The sequence below is a fragment of the Schistocerca cancellata genome, chromosome 9, assembly GCF_023864275.1.
Source record: "Schistocerca cancellata isolate TAMUIC-IGC-003103 chromosome 9, iqSchCanc2.1, whole genome shotgun sequence".
In the NCBI taxonomy this organism is placed as follows: domain Eukaryota; kingdom Metazoa; phylum Arthropoda; class Insecta; order Orthoptera; family Acrididae; genus Schistocerca; species Schistocerca cancellata.
Genome location: NC_064634.1, coordinates 411,654,289 through 411,673,836, shown reverse-complemented (window position 1 = coordinate 411,673,836; position 19,548 = coordinate 411,654,289). Strand labels below are relative to the sequence as shown.

General features: G+C 46.4%; 1 protein-coding gene and 1 non-coding gene across 3 annotated transcripts in view; both read right to left on the bottom strand.

The window, feature by feature from the left end:
- The window catches only part of LOC126100632 (probable G-protein coupled receptor Mth-like 1), a 406,527-nt gene that overhangs the window by 287,643 nt on the left and 99,336 nt on the right, over positions 1–19,548 (bottom strand). The window lies entirely within an intron of this gene.
- Trnat-ugu (transfer RNA threonine (anticodon UGU)) lies at positions 6,519–6,592 on the bottom strand. The gene has a single exon. It is a non-coding gene; the product is annotated as a tRNA-Thr (tRNA).

The following is a 19,548-nucleotide window of genomic DNA, read 5'->3' as shown; positions in this document are numbered from 1 at the left end:
ACCGAGGTGGAACAGTAATTTATGACGCTGGATTTTGGAAGTGCGGGGCTCAAATCTCAACCAGATAGATTGACAGTTTCCGTAATCTACCGGAATTAGTATTGGACAATGCCAGAATGGTTCATCTGTAGAGAAAACAGCCCATTCTCTTCCTCACACTTGTCCTGCCATAGTCTGTGCTCCGTCTGTAACACATCATATCCTTTTACTCAAAGCCTTCTTAAACAGAAGCTAAAGATCTCCAAGATGCAAATTTTGCTCCCATGAACTGTCGTCCCAGACCCGCTTCTTTCTTGTGCTCTTTATGAATCATTGCACCCATCACACCTCCAGTTCCCACACTTGCAACTTTCAAACCTGCCTTCCACATCTACACACACACACACTGTAAGGTGTGTGTCAGAACTCTCCCTTACGGCCGCTCGGTCACGGATTGCGCGGCCCCTCCTGCCGGAGGTTCGAGTCCTCCCTCGGGTATGGGTGTGTGTGTTGTTCTTAGCATACGTCAGTTTAAGTAGTATGTAAGTCTAGGGACCGATGACCTTAGCAGTTTGGTCCCTTAGAAATTCAGATACATGTGAACATTTTTTTTTCTCCATTACATTGAAAACCCTTCCCTCCATGAACCATGGACCTTGCCGTTGGTGGGGAGGCTTGCGTGCCACAACGATACAGATAGCCGTACCGTAGGTGCAACCACAACGGAGGGGTATCTGTTGAGAGGCCAGACAAACGTGTCGTTCCTGAAGAGGGACAACAGCCTTTTCAGTAGTTGCACGGGCAACAGTCTGGATGATTGACTGATCTGCCCCTGTAACACTAACCAAAACGGCCTTGCTGTTGTGGTGCTGCGAACAGCTGAAAGCAAGGGGAAACTACAGCCGTAATTTTTCCCGAGGGCATGCAGCTTTACTGTATGATTAAATGATGATGGCGTCCTCTTAGGTAAAATATTCCGGTGGTAAAATAGTCCCCCATTCGGACCTCCGGGCAGGGACTACTCAAGAGGACGTCATTACCAAGAGAAAGAAAACTGGCGTTCTACGGATCGGAGAGTGGAATGTGAGAATCGGGCAGCTAGGTTACAAAATTTAAAAAGGGAAATGGATAGGTTAAAGTTAGATATAGTGGCAATTAGTGAAGTTCGGTGGCAGGAGGAACAAGACTTTTGGTCAGGTGGATACAGAGTTATAAATACAAAATCAAATAGGGGTAATACAGCAGTAGGTTTAATAATGAATAAAAAAATAGGAGTGCGGGTAAGCTACTACAAACAGCATAGTGAACGCATTATTGTGGCTAAGATAGACACGAAGCCCACGCCTGCTACTGTAGTACAAGTTTATATGCCAACTAGCTCTGCAGATGATGAAGAAATTGATGAAATGTATGATGAGATAAAAGAAATCATTCAGGTAGTGAAGGGAGACGAAAATTTAATAGTGATGGGTTACTGGAATTCGACAGTAGGAAAAAGAAGAGAAGGAAACGTAGTAGGTGAATATGGATTGAGGCTAAGAAATGAAAGAGGAAGCCGCCTGGTAGAATTTTGCACAGAGCACAACTTCATCACAGCTAACACTTGGTTCAAGAATCATGAAAGGAGGTTATATACTTGGGAAGAACCCTGGAGATACTAAAAGGTATCAGATAGATTATATAATGGTAAGACAGAGATTTAGGAACCAGATTTTAAATTGTAAGACATTTCCAGGGGCAGATGTGGACTCTGTCCACAATCTATTGGTTATGAACTGTAGATTAAAACTGAAGAAACTACAAAGAGGTGGGAATATAAGGAGATGGGACCTGGATAAACTGAAAGAACCAGAGGTTGTACAGAGTTTCATGGAGAGCGTAAGGGAACAATTGACATTAATGGGGGTAAATACAGTAGAAGAAGAATGGGTAGCTTTGAGGAATGAAATAGTGAAGACAGCAGAGGATCAAGTAGGTAAAAAGACGAGGGCTAGTAGAAATCCTTCGGTAACACAAGAGCTACTGAATTTAATTGATGAAAGGAGAAAATACAAAAATGCAGTAAGTGAAGCAGGCAACAAGGAATACAAACGCCTCAAAAATGGGATCGACGGGAAGTGCAAACTGGCTAAGCAGGCATGGCTAGAGGACAAATGTAAGGATGTAGAGGCTTATCTGACGAGGGGTAAGATAGATACTGCCTACAGGAAAATTAAAAAGACCTTTGGAGAAAAGAGAACCACTTCCATCAAGAGCTCAGATGGAAACCCAGTTCTAAGCAAAAAAGGGAAATCAGAAATGTGGAAGTATATAGAGTGTCTATACAGGGGCGATGTTCTTGAGGACAATATTATGGAAATGGAAGAGGAGGTAGACGAAGATGAAAAGGGAGATATGATACTGCGTGAAGAGTTTGACAGAGCAGTGAAAGACCTAAGTCGAAACAAGGGCCCGGGAGTAGACAACATTCCATTAGAACTACTGACAGCCTTGGGAAGGCCAAGCCGAACAAAACTCTACCATCTGGTGAGCAAGATGTACGAGACAGGCGAAATTCCCTCAGACTTCAAGAAGAATATAGTAATTCCAATCCCAAAGAAAGCAGGTGTTGACAGATGTGAAAATTACCGAACTATCGGTTTAATAAGTCACAGCTGCAAAATACTAACGCGAATTATTCACAGACGAATGGAAAAACTGGTAGAAGCTGACCTCGGGGAAGATCAGTTTGGATTCCATAGAAATGTTGGAACACGTGAGGCAATACTGACCCTACGACTTATTTTAGAAGAAAGATTAAGGAAAGGCAAACCTACGTTTATAGCATTTGTAGACTTAGAGAAAGCTTTTGACAATGTTGACTGGAATACTCTCAAATTCTGAAGGTGGCAGGGGTAAAACACAGGGAGCGAAAGGTTATTTACAGTTTGTACAGATACCAGATGGCAGTTATAAGAGTCGAGGGACATGAAAGGGAAGTAGTGGTTGGGAAGGGAGTGAGACAGGGTTGCAGCCTCTCGCCGATGCTATTCAATCTGTATATTGAGCAAGCAGTAAAGGAAACAAATGAAAAGTTCGGAGTAGGTATTAAAATCCATGGAGAAGAAATAAAAACTTTGAGGTTTGCCGATGACATTGTAATTCTGTCAGAGACAGCAAAGGACTTGGAAAAGCAGTTGAACGGGATGGACAGTGTCTTGAAAGGAGGGTATTAGATGAACATCAACAAAAGCAAAACGAGAATAATGGAATGTAGTCGAATTAAATCGGGTGATGCTGATGGAATTAGATTGGGAAATGAGACACTTAAAGTAGTAAAGGAGTTTTGCTATTTGGGGAGCAAAATAACTAATGATGGTCGAAGTAGAGAAGATATAAAATGCAGATTGGCAATGGCAAGGAAAGCGTTTCTGAAAAAGAGAAATTTGTTATCATCGAGTATTGATTTAAGTGTCAGGAAGCCGTTTCTGAAAGAATTTGTATGGAGTTTAGCCATGTATGGACGATAAATACACTCCTGGAAATTGAAATAAGAACACCGTGAATTCATTGTCCCAGGAAGGGGAAACTTTATTGACACATTCCTGGGGTCAGATACATCATATGATCACACTGACAGAACCACAGGCACATAGACACAGGCAACAGAGCATGCACAATGTCGGCACTAGTACAGTGTATTTCCACCTTTCGCAGCAATGCAGGCTGCTATTCTCCCATGGAGACGTCGTAGAGATGCTGGATGTAGTCCTGTGGAACGGCTTGCCATGCCATTTCCACCTGGCGCCTCAGTTGGACCAGCGTTCGTGCTGGACGTGCAGACCGCGTGAGACGACGCTTCATCCAGTCCCAAACATGCTCAATGGGGGACAGATCCGGAGATCTTGCTGGCCAGGGTAGTTGACTTACACCTTCTAGAGCACGTTGGGTGGCACAGGATACATGCGGACGTGCATTGTCCTGTTGGAACAGCAAGTTCCCTTGCCGGTCTAGGAATGGTAGAACGATGAGTTCGATGACGGTTTGGATGTACCGTGCACTATTCAGTGCCCCCTCGACGATCACCAGTGGTGTACGGCCAGAGTAGGAGATCGTTCCCCACACCATGATGCCGGGTGTTGGCCCTGAGTGCCTCGGTCGTATGCAGTCCTGATTGTGGCGCTCACCTGCACGACGCCAAACACGCATACGACCATCATTGGCACCAAGGCAGAAGCGACTCTCATCGCTGAAGACGACACGTCTCCATTCGTCCCTCCATTCACGCCTGTCGCGACACCACTGGAGGCGGGCTGCACGATGTTGGGGCGTGAGCGGAAGACGGCCTAACGGTGTGCGGGACCGTAGCCCAGCTTCATGGAGACGGTTGCGAATGGTCCTCGCCGATACCCCAAGAGCAACAGTGTCCCTAATTTGCTGGGAAGTGGCGGTGCGGTCCCCTACGGCACTGCGTAGGATCCTACGGTCTTGGCGTGCATCCGTGCGTCGCTGCGGTCCGGTCCCAGGTCGACGGGCACGTGCACCTTCCGCCGACCACTGGCGACAACATCGATGTACTGTGGAGACCTCACGCCCCACGTGTTGAGCAATTCGGCGGTACGTCCACCCGGCCTCCCGCATGCCCACTATACGCCCTCGCTCAAAGTCCGTCAACTGCACATACGGTTCACGTCCACGCTGTCGCGGCATGCTGCCAGTGTTAAAGACTGCGATGGAGCTCCGTATGCCACGGCAAACTGGCTGACACTGACGGCGGCGGTGCACAAATGCTGCGCAGCTAGCGCCATTCGACGGCCAACACCGCGGTTCCTGGTGTGTCCGCTGTGCCGTGCGTGTGATCATTGCTTGTACAGCCCTCTCGCAGTGTCCGGAGCAAGTATGGTGGGTCTGACACACCGGTGTCAATGTGTTCTTTTTTCCATTTCCAGGAGTGTAGTATGGACAAGAAGAGAATAGAAGCTTTCGAAATGTGGTGCTACAGAAGAATGCTGAAGGTTAGATGGGTAGATCACATAACTAATGAGGAGGTATTGAATAGAATTGGGTAGAAGATGACTTTGTGGCACAACTTGACTAGAAGAAGGGATCGATTGGTAGGACAAATTCTGAGGCATCAAGGGATCACCAATTTGGTGCTGGAGGGCAGCGTGGAGGGTAAAAATCGCAGAGGGAGACCAAGAAATGAATACACTAAGCAGATTCAGAAGGATGGTGGCTGCAGTAGGTACTGGGAGATGAAGAAGCTTGCACAGGATAGAGTGGCATGGAGAGCTGCATCAAACCAGTCTCAGGACTGAAGACTACAACAACAACACATTGAAAACAACATAGTCAACTTAAAGCACTCAGATATCGATAGAAAGAATCTGAGGGTGAAAGATGGGAGCGCGATTTTAAACATTGTTGTGAGACCAGGTTTGTCTGCGAGAGCGGAAGTAGTAGTGTCAGTCGAGAGCTCGGAGACAGAGGTATCACGCTGCCCTCACGTCGGTGACGGCCTGACTTCATTTATATAACCAGGAGAGATTTAGATGGCTTAATTGCACTTAAAGATGGAATTCAAGGGCAAATTTCCAAGCACAGTTTAAAGCGAAATTGCAGGGTCAGGCTCGTGATTGTTAGTCAACGTTTCCAATAATCCCATGTTTTGCTTGTCAGTTAAAGAAGCCTCCTTATCCTCCAAATAATAATAATTATTCTCCACATCTAACTAATAAATAAATGCTGTGGTTATTAGATGTTAATGTAAGTTTGAAACTGAAATACGTAATTTCTTAATCTGGCACTCAGCTGTTATTGATAATTATACGGTCATTGTAATTGTCATTGTCTAGTATTTGTCACGACTTAATTGATGAAATCCCTTATCAAAAGTTATTTTGTAGTCAACGGGACCCAAGTAAACTCCTTTTTATTAAATTCATGCTTTGTAACAATAAGTCTTAGCAGCTGCTGCTGCATGCTGCTGCGAACTGCGGTAAACCACTTGAAAAAAGGCAGTCATCTAAAGAGGTGAGTGCAAAACGTAGGGCCAAAACAGAGACACTCACACACCACAACATATCATGTACTCTAATCCAGAAAACTCCGTTGCACAAGCCAGGTTCTGTAAATTCTTATTCAAATACGCAGTCAGATAGCTTATCCAAATGTTAGTTTTAAGTTTTTCATGTAACGATCTGTTGAGAACTTAAATGACAGTGAAACTGATACTCATACAACCCGCACACAGTGTTATGCAGGTTAGATTCAGTTTACTAATAGCTCAGGTTGCATATCGAGTCCATTTTCACAGACGAACGTAGGCATATTTGTTGTAGGAACGTCACATATTGGTTGCATCTACGTTACAACACACACACACACACACACACACACACACAATTCCTATTGCTCAATTCCCCGACACATTAGCTAATAAATACCAATATATTCACTGTCAGCCTGCATCCGTAGGTCAGAATGAAATTACAATGAAATGAACACCCTTAGCTGCTTACAGGCATTGACATACGTCAACGGGGACAGATGAAAATGTGCGCCCCGACCGGGACTCGGACCCGGGATCTCCTGCTTACATGGCAGACACTCTATCCAGCTGAGCCACCGAGGTCACAGAGGATAGCGCGACTGCAAGGACTTATCTCTGACACGCCTCCCGCGAAACCCACATTCTCAACGTGGTGGTGGTGGTTAGTGTTTAGCGTCCCGTCGACAACGGGTTCATAAGAGACGGAGCGCAAGCTCGGGTTAGGGAAGGATTGAGAAGGAAATCGGCCGTGCCCTTTCAAAGGAACCATCCCGGCATTTGCCTGAAACGATTTAGGGAAATCACGGAAAATCTAAATCAGGATGGCTGGAGACGGGATTGAACCGTCGTCCTCCCGAATGCGCACATTCTCAACGTATTGTCCCGCACTACATTCGTAGTGCCCCCGCCCATTATACTCATTACTCGCGACGTGTTGCCGATTCCCGTAAGAGTTCTGGCACTGTTTGTGCATTCGCACGCTAGCTGACATCCCTTAGGCCTTTACGGCCTGTCGAGGAAGTCGTTCAGACAGTTTCTGATTATGAGAAAGGACGCCTGACGTTCCCTTATAAATCTTGTAGTCTCTGACGTCCAGTGTCAACTTGAATAAAATAGAGTGACCGCGCGATTTGAGGCCCCATGTCACGGACTGCACTGCCCATCCCACCGGAGGTTCGAGTCCTCCCTCGGGCAAGGGTGTGTGTGTTGTTCTTAGCATAAGTTTGTTTAAGTAGTGTGTAAGTCTAGGGACCGACGACCTCAGCAGTTTGGTCCCTTAGGACTTAACACACATTTGAACATTTTTTTACAGTCAACATTTCGGCGATAGCTACGTCTTTGTTAATGGACGAGGACCCGAGGACCCAATGTGGTCACCTTCCTGCAGGAGACGGCCATCAGCCGAAGGGAGTGGCCTCCAACGTGGACTCAACTGGGCACTCTTGAGATCAGTTGAAGCTTGCAGTGCGTCGCCGCAAAAGACCCTCCCCACACAGTGGATACCCCCAGGAAGGGAGAGGCACGCTGTGGTCGGTACCGTGGTTGATAGCAAGAGACGTATGTCTTCTACTGTCCGCCAGCGGTCGTTTCTGGTGGCAACACCCACCACAGCAGCGACGGAGTAATTACACGATGAGGCTGACCTGGCCGACTGCTGTCTTTCAGTGACACCCGACCTTCTCCAAACTGGTTATTCCACGTAGACACAAGCGTGCCTCATATACAACAGACATTCCGGTATGAATTTCACTTCCTGACACTCCTACTGCAGTCAAAAACCTCTCAACACTTCTTTGTTCCCGTTACTCGGGTTCCATAGCGAAATCGGACGAAGACACGACTCGCTGACCTCACGTCCAGCACATCTAACAGACAAACTGGTACAACGGTAATTCCCAATAGTGGGCACTTCATACACACACCTGTCTGCGTAAGCAACGTCCGCGCCATGTTCGTTATACACTCTGCCGTGTTTTCACTTGACAAATGGTTCAAATGGCTCTGAGCACTATGGAACTTAACTGCTGAGGTCATCAGTCCCCTAGAACTTAGAACTATTTAAACCTAACTAACCTAAGGACGTAACACACATCCATGCCTGAGGCGGGATTCGAACCTGCGACCGTAGCGGTCGTGCGGTTTCAGACTGTAGCGCCTAGAACCGCTCGGCCACAACGGCCAGCTTTCACTTGACAACTCTTTATATTTAATGATCCTATGAAATAAATGTACGGGATGTTCAAAAAGTCTCTCCGCAGTGCCGTATGATGTTTAACGCGTGGGCCGTATGCCGCAGCGAATATACCGAAATGAAACTCAGTGAAATACATGTTATTAATTTATTGAATATTCATTCAATATTAGGAAATGAGACACTTAAAGTAAAAAAGAAGTTTTGCTATTTTGGGGAGCAAAATAACTGACGATGGTCGAAGGAGAGAGGATATAAAATGCAGACTGACAATGGCAAGGAAAGCGTTTCTGAAAAAGAGAAATTTGTTAATATAGAGTATAGATTTAAGTGTCAGGAAGTTGTTTCTGAAAGTATTTGTATGGAGTGTAGCCATGTATGGAAGTGAAACATGGACGATAAATAGTTTGGACAAGAAGAGAATAGAAGCTTTCGAAATGTGGTGCTACAGAAGAATGCTGAAGATTAGATGGGGTAGATCACACAACTAATGAGGAGGTATTGAATAGAATTGGGCAGAAGAGGAGTTTGTGGCACAGCTTGACTAGAAGAAGGGATCGGTTGGTAGGACATGTTCTGAGGTATCAAGGGATCACCAATTTAGTATTGGAGGGCAGCGTGGAGGGTAAAAATCGTAGAGGGAGACCAAGAGATGAATACACTAAGCAGATTCAGAAGGATGTAGGCTGCAGTAGGTACTGGGAGATGAAGAAGCTTGCACGGGATAGAGTAGTATGGAGAGCTGCATCAAACCAGTCTCAGGACTGAAGACCACAACAACAACTTACAAATATTCACATTAAATGTTGAAAGTGTCCCCCCTGTTGTTGAATTAACAATTAAATTCGTCTATCATGTATCCAAACACAAGCTGTAACATATCTTCTGTAACAGAAGCAATGAAAATGGATATTGCAGTTTTCAATTCATTGATGTATTTTGGGCTGTTTTTATAGACAGTTTTTTTCGCTGCACCCCAGAAGAAAAAGTCAGGGGGTGTTATGTCAGACGAGCGTGGAGGCCAAAGTCACTGTGAAATTATGCGATCATCAATAACATCAGCATGCAGTGGCATTGAAACGCGAGCTGTATGTGCGGGTGCACCATCTTGTTGAAAATAACAGCTCAGTATTTTACTTAACGTAAGTTCTCCTATGAATGGGTACAGAATATCACTGCACTATCGTTGTGCGTTTTCTGTTTCGTTGAAAAATATGGGACCCACAATCCGACGTCTAGAAATTGCAGTCCAAACTCCTATTTTCACAGAATGAAGTGTTTCCTCATGAATAGACAATGGATTTGCAGTACTCCGCATACGAGAATTTTGCGAGTTCATGTATCCGGATAAAAGAAACCACGCCTTATCGGTGAAAAACGTTTCATTAACAATATCCGTTCCATTTTGTTGAACCAAATTTTTGAACCATTGACAATAATGCAGTTTCTTGTCATGATCAGTATTTTTCAGTTCTTGCACGACTGTCACTTTGTATTGGAAAAGTTCTAATTTTTTCATTACAGCTATGTGGGCCGTTCCGACACTAATATAGATTTCGTGGCCGAGTTTTCTTACTGACTTCTTCGAACATGAACATTTTATCGGAAATATCGAGTAGTTTATCCTCAGACAAAACGCTAGGACGACCGCCTCTCGGTGCATCTGTCGCTGAATCCGTACTTCGAAATTTGTCAATCGAATCTCGCACAGTATCGCGATGTGGGAGTGTTGTCTCCGGGTAAACTGAATGAAATGTTTGACGAACTGAAACTGTGTATTTACCGCCAGCTTCGAACACTTGTTCGACTAAAAATACACGTTCTTCAATGGTTAGCATTTTAACAGTGACAAAAACGTCCACGTCAACACGTAACGACACACGCCAACGATACTACTGACGCTGGCTGAGATAAACGAAACAGTGGACTGTTGGGACAGTCCACTTGAAGGGAAGTAACCCAGGCAGGCGAACAATCATACGACACGCTCGGCTAACAATCATACGGCACTGCGGAGAGACTTTTTGAACACCCTGTATTTTGACACGGTACATACTATTCTGTATTGTACTCAATCACTATGCCCAACATGTACATTTATTATAGTGCAATGTATTATGAGACTTTCACGTCCGTCGTGTTTCTAGTTGCTGTTGTCGTCTTCAGTCCTGCGACTGGTTTAATGCAGCTCTCCATGCTACTCTATCCTGTGCAAGCTTCTTCATCTCCCAGTGCCCAGTACCTACTGCAACCTGCATCCTTCTGAATCTGCTTAGTGTATTCATCTCTTGATCTCCCTCTACGATTTTTACCCTCCACGCTGCCCTCCAATACTAAATTGGTGATCCCCTGATGCCTCAGAACACGTCCTACCAACCGATTCCTTCTTCTAGTCAAGCTGTGCCACAAACTCCTCTTCTCCCCAATCCTATTCAATACCTCCTCATTAGTTGTGTGATCTACCCATCTAATCTTCAGCATTCTTCTGTAGCACCACATTTCGAAAGCTTCTATTCTCTTCTTGTCCAAACTATTTATCGTTCATGTTTCACTTCCATACATGGCTACACTCCATACAAATACTTTCAGAAACAGCTTCCTGACACTTAAATCAATACTCGATGTTAACAAATTTCTCTTCTTCAGAAACTCTTTCCTTGCCATTGCCAATCTACATTTTATATCCTCTCTACTTCGACCATCATCAGTCATTTTGCTCCCCAAATAGCAAAACTCCTTTACTACTTTAAGTGTCTCATTTCCTAATCTAATTCTCTCAGCATGACCCTACTTAATTCGACTACATTCCATTATCCTCGTTTTGCTTTTGTTGATGTTCGTCTTAAATCCTCCTTTGAAGACACTGTCCATTCCGTTCAACTGCTCTTCCAAGTCCTTTACTGTCTCTGACAGAATTACAATGTCATCGACGAACCTCAAAGTTTTTATTTCTTCTCCCTGGATTTTAATACCTACTCCAAATTTTTCCTTTGTTTCCTTTACTGCTTGCTCAATATACAGATTGAATAACATCGGGGAGAGACTACAACCGTGTCTCACTCCTTTCCCAACCACTGCTTCCCTTTCATACCACTCGACTCTTATAGCTGCCAGCTGGTTTCTGTACAAATTGTAAATAGCCTTTCGCTCCCTGTATTTTACCCCTATCACCTTAAGAATTTGGAAGAGAGTATTCCAGTCAAAATTGTCAAAAGCTTTCTATAAGTCTACAAATTATAGGAACGTAGGTTTGCCTTTCCTTAATCTTCCTTCTAAGATAAGTCGTAAGGTCAGTATTGCCTCCCAGTATACCGTGCAAATACTGAAACTCCAAACGGGGTGGGATTTTCACTCCGAATAAGCAATAAATGATTAGCAGAACTGCGGACAGTACGCCAAGATAGAGCGTAAATCGACCTGAGATGCTAGGATTGTCACCCTGGTGTTTGAACACTTTGGCCGCAGGAAGAGGAGTAGAGGATGATGAAGGGAAGAAGACGGACAGGGTGCAGCCAGCTACAGAAATAACTGCAATGAAGCGATAGCACGGCCAGGGCCTGCAGTGAAAGCAGGAAAGCGCTGAGGGAAAACATACAGCGGCGTGGAAGGACGACAGGCAGTCCGCAGGCAGCTGGCCTTGTGCAGCCGAGACAGGTGCCCGCCGCAGATCCCCACAGTAGCCCGGTAGGTAGGCCGCACTGGTCGATCCGTTCCCGGAACCGGAGAGCAACAAGACTAGTCCAGTGAGGCTTGCCTCTGCTCTGTCCTGTTAAGACTCCTAATTCTCGGAGTCAGTTTCCACTGCACTAGGCACTGTCTGCTTGGCATCGAGTCCGAGTGGGAGAAGATCTACGCCTACAAATACATAACTACTCCGTGAGCCACTGTACAGTGCAAGGCGGATGGTACGTAGCAACCATATGAATAGTTAGATGGAAGGTCAGCGTTGGCCGTAATATTGATGGTTTATTGACAGCAAAATCGACGTGATTGAAAATCTATTTTGCTGTCAATAAACCATCAATATTACGGCCAACGCTGACCTTCCTTCTAATTTCACGTACATGGTCGTTGTGTACACCGCACTCTATGGAGTCCTCAATCAATATGAATAGTTTTTTATGTTGCTGAGCAACAGTCATACAATAATTTTTAAACGAACACTCCGCCATTTGACTGTGTTCCCGTTTATTTAATTACGACGCATTACAATACAGTCAAATGGCAGTGTGTTCGTTTAAAAATTATTGTATGACTTGCTCAGCAACATGAAAAACTGTTTACTGGCTTGTCTAGCCAGGCATTTGCGGAAGTGTTTGAATATCAACGGTTAAAGCAATTACTTGAAAATGGCATAAAAGGCCGAAACCTAGGTCGTAATTAAATAAACAGCAATACAGTGTGTTCATTTTAAAAAAATGATGAATTTTCTGTCGTGTTCCATTCACCTACTGGGAGAGGGGAAAATTACTGTCTGTATGTTTTCGTACACGCGCTAATCTCTTTCTTCGCTGGTGTACTCTACGCGGTATGTACGTTGCTGGCAGCATAATGGTCACACAGTTATTGTAGGCACCTCCAAAAACAGAAAAGCCGGACTCAGCGTTGCACACTGCCCAGAAACATTAATGTGACCACCTGTCAAAAAGCCTGAACAGTGACCTTCTGCAGTGCAGAGTGCTGTGAGATGTGCAGGAAGAGCGTCAGTATGGTACTGGAAGGTACTGCCAGGGACTTGGAGCCATGGCGACTCCGATGTCTTGGCCAGCTGTGCTTGGTTCCTCGATTAAGGATCCATGGCGCGAACAGCCCGATCGAGACTGTCCCACAGATTGCAACCCCACTGGACATGATCTGGCTCCTTTATACACTCCTGGAAATTGAAATAAGAACACCGTGAATTCATTGTCCCAGGAAGGGGAAACTTTATTGACACATTCCTGGGGTCAGATACATCACATGATCACACTGACAGAACCACAGGCACATAGACACAGGCAACAGAGCATGCACAATGTCGGCACTAGTACAGTGTATATCCACATTTCGCAGCAATGCAGGCTGCTGTTCTCCCATGGAGACGATCGTAGAGATGCTGGATGTAGTCCTGTGGAACGGCTTGCCATGCCATTTCCACCTGGCGCCTCAGTTCGTGCTGGACGTGCAGACCGCGTGAGACGACGCTTCATCCAGTCCCAAACATGCTCAATGGGGGACAGATCCGAAGATCTTGCTGGCCAGGGTAGTTGACTTACACCTTCTAGAGCACGTTGGGTGGCACGGGATACATGCGGACGTGCATTGTCCTGTTGGAACAGCAAGTTCCCTTGCCGGTCTAGGAATGGTAGAACGATGGGTTCGATGACGGTTTGGATGTACCGTGCACTATTCAGTGTCCCCTCGACGATCACCAGTGGTGTACGGCCAGTGTAGGAGATCGCTCCCCACACCATGATGCCGGGTGTTGGCCCTGTGTGCCTCGGTCGTATGCAGTCCTGATTGTGGCGCTCACCTGCACGGCGCCAAACACGCATACGACCCTCATTGGCACCAAGGCAGAAGCGACTCTCATCGCTGAAGACGACACGTCTCCATTCGTCCCTCCATTCACGCCTGTCGCGACACCACTGGAGGCGGGCTGCACGATGTTGGGGCGTGAGCGGAAGACGGCCTAACGGTGTGCGGGACCGTAGCCCAGCTTCATGGAGACGGTTGCGAATGGTCCTCGCCGATACCCCAGGAGCAACAGTGTCCCTAATTTGCTGGGAAGTGGCGGTGCGGTCCCCTACGGCACTGCGTAGGATCCTACGGTCTTGGCGTGCATCCGTGCGTCGCTGCGGTCCGGTCCCAGGTCGACGGGCACGTGCACCTTCCGCCGACCACTGGCGACAACATCGATGTACTGTGGAGACCTCACGCCCCACGTGTTGAGCAATTCGGCGGTACGTCCACCCGGCCTCCCGCATGCCCACTATACGCCCTCGCTCAAAGTCCGTCAGCTGCACATACGGTTCACGTCCACGCTGTCGCGGCATGCTACCAGTGTTAAAGACTGCGATGGAGCTCCGTATGCCACGGCAAACTGGCTGACACTGACGGCGGCGGTGCACAAATGCTGCGCAGCTAGCGCGATTCGACGGCCAACACCGCGGTTCCTGGTGTGTCCGCTGTGCCGTGTGTGTGATCATTGCTTGTACAGCCCTCTCGCAGTGTCCGGAGCAAGTATGGTGGGTCTGACACACCGGTGTCAATGTGTTCTTTTTTCCATTTCCAGGAGTATAATATAGTTGGTTGATTGGTTGCTTGATTTGGGGAAGGAAACCAAATAGCGAGGTCATCAGTGCCAACGGATTAGGGAATCATGGGGAAGGAAGTGGGCTGAACCTGGCATTTGCTTGAAGTGATTTAGGGAAGTCATGGAAGACGTAAATCATGATGGCCGGACGCAGGCTTGAACCATCATCTTCCCGAATGTGAGTCCAATGTGCTAACCACTGCGCCACTTATCTCGATCTGGAATGTAGTGCGAAACCAATTTTGGCTCTGGTATAGATTCTGGAACGACTAGGGACCGTTCAGAATCATTCGACGAAATCTGAACGTGATCCAAAGCGGCAAAGGGTGTTTATGCTTCTTCAGCCCCCTCGTTTCACACTCTCCTGTGGCGCTATAACGGAGTGGTGCAACATTGACATGTGTGTGAACAATAGAACACATCCACGCACCTTTCCTGAGAAGGTTAAAATTTTCTCGTCAGAGATTCCGATACCCATTCAGTTGAACAGTGCCTCCTAGCTGCTCTAACGCCTACGAGCAGGCAACCCCACATAAGGGCTGTCGAAGGGGTTACCTGCCTTGCTTGATAAGGACTCCAAATCCTCTAACACTATTCTGGAATTGGGCGTACTAGCGTCATATATGAGATTTCCTTTACAGATGCATCACATTTTAACAGAACTCTTCAAACAAACCAAGGTCTTCCATTCACCTTTCCTAATACTGATTTTACGTAATTGTCTCATTTCATGTCACGATACAATGTGCTCAAGATGTTAACAAACAATCTTGTAGTCAGACATTATAAAATTCTTTCTCTTTGTTATGGGCATAGTCTTACATTTATCCACATTTTAATAGAGCTGCCTTATTACACATAGTTCAAATTTTTCTTTCCACAGTTTATTACGCTCGTCAACGACGTCACTTAGGCGTATAAAATTGCCTCGTTATCAAATTAATTAGTAGTGCTGTCGATCCAGTCTGATATTGTGTTTATATATACTGCGAATACTGGCGGTCCTATTACGCTTCCTGGAAAACACCCAATGCTACTTTCGATTATGTGGAACATTCGCTGTCCCATATAACGAAATGGTTCTGTAGTCAAACACTAGTAACTACCCATGATTTTTTAAAGAGTTAAACTCTGATGTTTATCACGGCATATCTACCGAACAATGTGTCGGACAGTGCTATCATTGAAAAAATGTATTCCGTGATTATTTTTTTCCATTTCATTCTTTTGTTTGCGTGTGTGTGAGGGGGTTGGGGGGGGGGGGGGGGTATGGGCAGTGTTGGAGAGGAAAAGTCTGCAACAGATTTGAAATGACGTGGAAAGATTGTAGAAAATCGATGTGTCGTCATTCTCAAATAATAGACGAATGTAGTCTGGGTGTTCATGAGCTGTAAGTTACGATGCAGCAAGACGTATACACAGTTTCTAACTTTAATACTTGGCTTATTGTGTCAAACCCTTAAAGTAATATTGCAGCTCTTTGTGAATAGATTACGACAAAATTTTAAAGTTTGAAATTCGGTCAGTAATATACAAACTGCAAATAAAGTATTTGTTGTCTCTGGAAGCCTCAGATAAACAACCCTCAGGTGGGCCAGCGTTTTTTAGCCATATAAAATACACACTGCTTTGCAAAACTTGAGGGTGAGCTAGATAAGCAACATAACACATTAACTACTCGTTTGAAATGAATGAAAGTGCGGTAACAGTGGTAACACCGGTTCCCGTCAGATCACCGAAGTTAAGGGCTGTCGGGCTGGGCTAGCACTTCGATGGGTGACCGTCAAGTCAGCCGAGCGCTGTTGGCAAGCGGGGTGTACTCAGCCCTTGTGAGGCAAACTGAGAAGCTACGTGATTGAGAAGTAGCGACTACGGTCTCGTAAACTGACATACGGTCGGGAGAGCGGTGTGCTGACCACATGCCCCTCCATATCCGCGTCAATGACGCATGTAGGCTGAGTGAGGATGACACGGCGGCCGGTCAGTACCGTTGGGCCTTCATGGGCTGTTCGGACGGAGCTTAGTTTAGTCTAGAGACAAAATTTTGTTGACTACACCCATGGAAGGATCATTGGGAAACTGCAAGAAGAGTGAAGCGTGGCGACTGTAGTCCACGAGTTTGCTGTTGTTCGGAGCGTTGTTCCAAGTGCACGGGACCGTTCGGAACCACAGGCACTGCTGCTCGAGAGAGAGGAAATGGTCCACCACGCTCAGCTACAGCAGCACATGACCACTACATTGTACAACGTGCAGAAAGGAACCCAAGTCAAACAGCGGGTGCAACTGCCACCACAGTGGCGTTGCGACTGCACGTGTGTGGTCTCCTTGTCTGGCAGGAAAAAATGGCTCTGAGCACTACGGGACTTAACTTCTGAGGTCATCAGTCCCCTAGAACTTAGAACTACTTAAACCTAACTAACCTAAGGACATCACACACATCCATGCCCGAGCCAGGATTCGAACCTGCGACCGTAGCGGTCGCGCGGTTCCAGACTGTAGCGCCTAGAACCGCTCGGCCACTCAGGCCAGCTGTCTGATAGGTAGTTTCCCGGTCACACCCTCACACCGACGGCATCGGTTGCGATGGAGCCAAGAGCGTAGGGACAGACCAACGGTGAGTGCAGCCGCGTGCTCTTCTTGGAAGAGAGCATTCAGTATGAGTATTGATTCTGGATGTACACACATACCGCGAGACGTGGTGACTTGTAATGCACCTAGGAACATCCTCGAACATGATCGTTTCGCTGGCCAGGATGTTAGCGGTGTGGAGACCAGTAATGTTGCACAAGCGTACTGTTATTGTGTCACGGCATTCCTTTCCCATGTGCGTCTTTTCACTGATGCATTCGGTCCTGACTTCATCTTTATGAATGATATTGCGCACACGAATCGAACAGCGCAGCTGTAGCAGCCCTTGGAGCGAGGGGATATTTAGCGAATGGACTGGCCTGCTCGTTCCCCCGACTTACATGCCTTCGAGCACGTATGTGATGTGTTTGGGAGACATATTGCAGCATGCCCACATACTCTAACGATCATCCAGCGATTGTCAAACGTGCTCGTGGAGGAATGGAACGCACTACCACAAGAACACCTTACCGACCTTGTGGCCAGCATGCGAGCACTTTGCGGAGCATGCACTGCTGTGGTCCTTACACAGACTATTAAGTCCAGGGGACCATCATAAATTCCGGTGACATAGATGCAATCTTTGAATAAAAGTACACTATTGGCCATTAAAATGGCTACACCACGGAGATGACGTGCTACAGACGCGAAATTTAACCGACAGGAAGAAGATGCTGTGATATGCAAATGATAATCTTTTCAGAGCATTCACACAAGGTTGGTGCCCGTGGCTACACCTACAACGTGCTGACATGAGGAAAGTTTTCAACCGATTTCTCATACACAAACAGCAGTTGACCGGTGTTGCCTGGTGAAACGTTGTTGTGATGCCTCGTGTAAGAAGGAGAAATGGGTACCATCACGTTTCCGACTTTGATAAAGGTCTGATTGTAGGCTATCGCGATTGCGGTTTATCTTATCGCGACATTGCAGCTCGCTTTGGTCGAGATCCAATGACTGTTAGCAGAATTTGGAATCGGTGGGTTCAGGAGGGTAATACGGAGCGCCGTGCTGGACCCCAACGGCCTGGTATCACTAGCAGTCGAGATGACAGGCATCTACTCCGCATGGCTGTAATGGATCGTGCAGCCACGTCTCGATCCCTGAGTCAACGTTTGCAAGACAACAACCATCTGCACGAACAGTTCGACGACGTTTGTAGCAGCATGGACTATCAGCTCGGAGAGCATGGCTGCGGTTACCCTTGACGCTGATTCACAGACAGGAGCGCCTACGATGGTGTACTCAACGACGAACCTGGGTGCAAGAGTGGCAAAACGTCATTTTTTCGGATGAATCCAGGTTCTGTTTACAGTATCATGATGGTCGAATCCGTGTTTGGCGACTTCGCGGTGAACGCACACTGGAAGCGTGTATTCGTCATCGCCATACTGGCGTATCATCCGGCGTGATGGTATGGGGTGCATTGGTTACACGTCTACGTCACCTCTTGTTCGCATTGACGGCACTTTGAACAGTGGACGTTGCATTTCAGATGTGTTACGACCCGTGGCTCTACCCTTCATTCGATCCCTGCGAAACCCTACATTTCAGAAGGGTAATACAAGAGCGCATGTTGCAGGTCCTGTACGGGCCTTTCTGGATACAGAAAATCTTCGACTGCTGCCCTGGCCAGCACATTCTCCAGATATCTCACCAATTGAAAACGTCTGGCCAATGGTGGCCGAGCAACTGGCTCGTTATAATACGCCAGTCACTACTCTTGATGAACTGTGGTATCGTGTTGAAGCTGCATGGGCAGCTGTACCTGTACACGCGATCCAAGCTCTGTTTGACTCAATGCCCAGCCGAATCAAGGCCGCTATTACGGCCAGAGATGGTTGTTCTGGGTACTGATTTCTCAGGATCTATGCCCCCAAATTGCTTGAAAATGTAATCACATATCAGTTCTAGTATAATATATTTCTCCAATGAATACCCGTTTATCATCTGCATTTTTTCTTGGTGTAGCAATTTTAATGGCCAGTAGTGTACCATTTCAGTTCGCCTCATTTCGCATTTCCTTCGGTTATATTCTGTAGTGCACTTTAGCATGTTTTTCAATGTATGACCCTTAAGTTTTGCACACCAATGTGTATTCCTAGATTCTATCACATAATTGTGAAGTTACTCGACGTGGCGGTATATTGGTCGGTAGTTGGCGGTGTGGTACAGCGTGAAAGACCGTTCATAAACCTTGGAAGATGAAGCCTACCGGTTCATCTGTGTCTGTTGTTTGCAAGCTGCTGTGTATGAGGAATGGGAACAGTTTTTCAAACGAGTGGTCTGTTAGAGTTTCGCAGAAGTGAAGAAACATGCGAAGCAATATTGAACGTACCACTTAGGCTCCGATTCACCATTTCTCCTCGGCTTTTTCGCGACTGTAGTACATACTTATCTGTTACAAATGTTGTTCCCGTAGGA